At 39.2% G+C, this 5,129-nt stretch overlaps 1 pseudogene; it reads right to left on the bottom strand.

The window, feature by feature from the left end:
* Nucleotides 1-3,329: 3,329 nt before the first annotated feature.
* On the bottom strand, nucleotides 3,330-4,574 carry LOC146399397 (olfactory receptor 5AN6-like; annotated as a pseudogene).
* Nucleotides 4,575-5,129: the final 555 nt, after the last annotated feature.

Genomic DNA, 5,129 nt, shown 5'->3' on the forward strand with positions numbered 1-5,129 from the left:
GCACAACCGATTTCAGGTTTCCCTCATTCTTAGCCATTATTTCAGTGGGTCTAGGATACCTGTCTAGAATGTTAGCCCATCCCTACTTCCCTGAAGAGTCTGAGCCCTTATTTGCCTTGTTCTTCATAGTTCTTGGTTACCACCATTGCCTATTAACTGTTCTCTCAGGCACAAATGCTTCAGTAAGTGCCCCTAGTCAATTCCATGTGTTCCAAAAATACTCCTTCCAGCCCCTGTTGTGTAGCAGAAACCTTAACTCCTCATGATATTCAGGTCAATTAAACCCACCAGACAGACAGTGGTCTGCTAGCATCAGGTGAAAGTCTCAGGTTCAGGTTCATTGGAATCCTTCTGTGTCCCCTGATAGAGGGATTTTCCTCTGGGAACTAGAATGTCTAACTTGGTATAGCCTACATATATGGGGGGCAGATGGAAGGAAACACAAATTGTAAAATTGGTCACTAGAAATGATGGGGAAGTGGTGAAAATCCTATTCCCATTCTTTGTTTGCTGGAGTCATACAGTCAAGCTCCTGGGAAAAAACACCACATATTAACTGCTGGTTTAGTGCACATGCAGCTTCCTGTGAGATAGTGCCTCAACTGCCAGGTATTTTTTCTAGCTGACACCTAACTCAGTGTTAAGTCATATACTTCTGCATAATGACTTACAGTAGGAAATCCATGAATCTCAAGGCCATACTCCCATTGGCTCACATCCTTTGCCATAAATTGGGTCCTTGGAGCTGAAGCAACATTATATCAGATAGATTAAGTGATCTGTAAGCCCTTGGTTGGTGGGACTGGCACAGATACCACACACATGGAGACAGACTTTTTCTAAAGAATTTGTCAATTCAGGTGAGCATAAGTCACTCTCCCCTCCAGTGTAGTAGAGTTCACTATAATATATCTATGACCAATTGTTGGCTGGTGTACTTGAGTCATGGTACATTATTGAGGGCCTGGGTTTGACTTACCTCTAGCACTGCATTCGTAGTGTCAGTAGGTTGTTGTTGATGAGAAGGCGCTTGAGCATTGCCTTCAAACCTTCTACCATGGTCACTTTCTGTTCAGGGCAGCCATGAATTAAGGTTTACAAGGAGAGAGGTTGAATGATATCCACAGTATTTATTCATCTGTCCATTGAAGTTTTGAGAAATTCCACTGCAATGGATGCTTTCTGATGGGCATTAACATCTGAGGAAATGATCTGCATGCTTTGTGTCCACTTCCATAAGTCCATCCATATCCTTCTTCCTGGATGTTCTTGTCTGCAGTCTTCCAATCTTGCCCCTTCCAGGCTGGGAATCCATGTATGTCCTTAACTCATGTGCCATCTCCCTCAGTGCAAAATGGACAACCAAGTCTCTTTCTTGGGACTCTGTCCACTATGAGGATTTCCCTTCACTACTGTTTTTGGTCCACTTTATTAGACAGTGACAAACTGCTTTTTAAAAATGTGCCAGTGTACACTCAAATCAGCAGAGTGTGAGGACTGTTAAGGCATATTCCAGTCAACACTGGATATTGCCTCACTTCTTAGCTTTTACCAAAATGCTGGATGTGAAATTGTATCACTCATTCTACTACCAATGAGGTTTACATCCTTAAATGTTTCAAGATCGTTTGCATTTTTTCATGGAATTCCTATTGATTTACTTAGCCCACTTTAAGACATTTGTCTTTTTCATTCATAGGAGATCATTTCATATTCTAGATACTAATCTTTTGTTAGCTATATCTGTATTGGTATCTTTTCCAGTTGGAACTATATCTTTGAGGGATTCCTAGAAGTCTCTTAATAATGTGGATATCATTCTTTTTGGTTTGGATACATGTAGGCTAAACAAGTTATGTTTTCCATACACCCCAATATTTAATGGTGAAACATGGATAGGACAATAGCAGTAAACAGAACTCTTTTGAAAGTGAAAGAAGACATATAGCACTCACTGGTCTTGCAATCCCAGAATCCTACTAAGCCTCTCTTAGGAGGAATCCCCATACTGACATTGAAGACTATTCCATGGTTAGCAATGATTTCCACTCTCCCCAGTCCATTATTTTTCACGACGCTTAATTCTGCCTTCTGAAAAGTCCTTACTGGGACATTTATCCTCCTTGGCAACACTTGACTAAGAAACTGAAGAATGTCTCTATTGGGGGCTTTATCAGCTGTCTCAGTCTCTTTCCTGGCCATTGAAGATAGATGGGTCAAGGATTCTTTTCTGTCTCAAATAGTCAAATTTTCATTAGTCCAGATTAATAGGTGACTTTTTATCTACCTATTCACAGATGATGAACCACATTTATATTCACAATTATTTATAGATCTCTAGAACTCAATAGATAAATAGATACAGTATATAGATATAGATTTCAAATATCTTAGGTATATTGGGATTCTCTGTGAGATTCATACTGTAACTTTCTTGATTTCTTTGACATGAACCACTTTGTCAAATTTAAAAGATTTACTGAGCATAACCTTCAACAATTTAGACTTTATAGCCATGGGATATGATGACCATATCTTTGACCTTGTCCTTGATACAGGGCAGAGTTTCATTGGTCTATTTACTCAGAGTCCTAACTTTTATATTTACTTGTTGAAAATGAAACGTTCTCTTCTAATTTTCAAGTCCTAGAATTTCTTAACTCTTTCTATAGTCTCTCTCATTTTTACTTGCAAACTGACAATTTTTTTTGAGTATGACTAAATTTTATGGAAACTTGTTAAATGCATCTGATAGCAAAGAACTGGCACTGGAAACATTCTATTTTCCCATGTAATCTCCATTTTAAATTACTGCAAGTGACTGTTGTATCAAATGTTTTTACTGTGCCAAGCCTGAATTGCTATCCTTCCAGTTGTCAATAAAACATTACTTGACACTGACTGCCAGGCCCTAAAAAAACTTACAAATTTTATCAAATTTTAAAAAAAATCATACCACCACCTGTACAAATGTCTAAAACATAATGAGTAGAATGAATATGCTACAAGAACAAATCCAAAACATTTTTATTTCTGGCCAATATTATATGTTTTATCTTGGGTGAGCTGTGGGGGGTGTTATTCTCCTGTATCATCATCTTATTCCTTATGAATCAACCACTAATGGGAGCCTTGGGAAAGGAGAAGATAAAAAAGGACATAAAGACACACACAGCCTCTGACCAAAAATGAAATATGTCACATCTGCCCACATTTTATTTGCCATAAGAAATCACATAGTCAAGTCTGACTTCAAAGGGATGAAATACAATCTTCTTTCATGGAGCAAAGGCAAAGGAGTTATTTACAACTTATACAATCTATTAAAATTCTTATAGGTGCTATTATAGCTACTTTTCATATATTGTTCTATATGATTTTTGTCCTAAGCCCTAAAAGGCACCCCATAATAAACAATTCCAGTTTAATATTTTCTTCTTCCACCTGTTTAGGGCATCTTTGATCCCCTGGTTTCTCAGGTTAGAAACCAGTAGATTAACATGGGGATCAACACAATGCGTGCAATAAAGGCCAGCTTGTTTTGACTCAGAGAATCATCAGAGCTAGAGTACAAATAGACAAATATTCCTGAGCCCTAAGAGAGGGTCACTGCTGTCAGGTGAAAAGCACAGGTGTGGAAGGCCTTGGACCTACCTTCAACTGATGTGATCTTCAAAATTGTGGCAATGGAGTTCCTGTTGTGGCCCAGCAGCAATAGTATCCATGAGGATGAAGATTCAATCCCTGGCCTTGATCAGTGGCTTAAGGATCTGGCATTGCCATGATCTGTGGTGTAAGTTGCAGACATGATTTGGATCCAGCATTGCTGTGGCTGTGGCATAGGGCAGGGTCTACAGCTCTGATTTAACACCTGGCCTGGGAACTTCTTTATGCCACAGGTGCAGCCCTAAAAAGACAAAAAAAATGTGGAAATGATATAACCATAGGATATCATTATAACTAGGAAAGACAAATCTAAAGATCACTGTCAGCACAGAGGTTATAACTTATAAGAAAATGGTATCAGAGCAGGGCAGGATTAGCAGTTGGGGCAGGTTACAAAAGAAATGATTGATGACATTTGGTCCACAGAAATGGAGCTGAAATAAGGCACACCATTGAATGAATGATCCAAAATTCCAATTATACAATGGTGGAGATGGTGTAGGCCATGATGGCTGTGTAGAGGAGAGGACTGCAAATGGCAGCATAGCGATCATAAGCCATGGTGGCCAGGAGGCAGCACTCAGTCAGACCCAGGCTAGAGAAGAAGTATTGCATGGTGCATCCCATAAAGGAGATGAATCTATGCTTCTTGAAGAAATCTGAGAGAATCTTGGGAGCTGTGGGAGAAACATAACAAACATCTAAGGAGGAAATTGTATCAATAAAATATGTGGGTGAGTGCAGGTAAGAGTCTAACCTGGTCAGTGTTGTGAGACCCAGGTTCCAGGACACTGTCATAAGATCAGTGCCTAGAAATATTGAAAATAGGATATTTTCAGCCTCACAAATTCAGAGAATTCTGGTAAGATAAACCTGGTAACTGTAATGCTTCCCTCATCCATTGTCATTGTGCTTCTGAGATCTGAAGGGAGATAATAAAAGAAATCTGTTAATGCAATATTCTTGGGCTATTAAAAGTGGGTGATGTTACCCTGCTCTTCAGCCCTCTAGCTTATATATTTCCCTATAAACAATATAACAAGAAAAAAGAAACTGCCTATATGCATTTTTATTTCTTTATTTTTAAGAAATCTTTTCATTGAAGTATAACCTACATAAAGAAAAGAACATCCAGAAGTTCCCACTGTGTCTTGGTCAGTTAAGAACCTGACTAGTGTCCATGAGGATGTGAGCTCGATCCCTGACCTTGCTCAGTGGGTTAAAGCATCTGGTATTGCTGAAAGCTGTGGTATAGGTCATAGATGAAGCTCAGATGCAGTGTTGCTGTGGCTGTGGCATAGGCTGGCAAGCACAGCTCTGATTTGACCCCTAGCCTAGGAACCTTGACATGCCACACGTGTAGCCCTAAAAAGAAAAAAAAGTTACATCTAATGGAGATAGGGCCCTTTGTGATTCAGAAAGACACCAATGGCTTCTGGGATGATGATAATGCTGTATTTTCT

This window comes from Sus scrofa, chromosome 10, assembly GCF_054392235.1.
Source record: "Sus scrofa isolate SSC_HxYL_T2T_F1_AM1 chromosome 10, Sscrofa_HxYL_maternal_Yorkshire_Landrace_v2.0, whole genome shotgun sequence".
Taxonomy (NCBI): Eukaryota; Metazoa; Chordata; class Mammalia; order Artiodactyla; family Suidae; genus Sus; species Sus scrofa.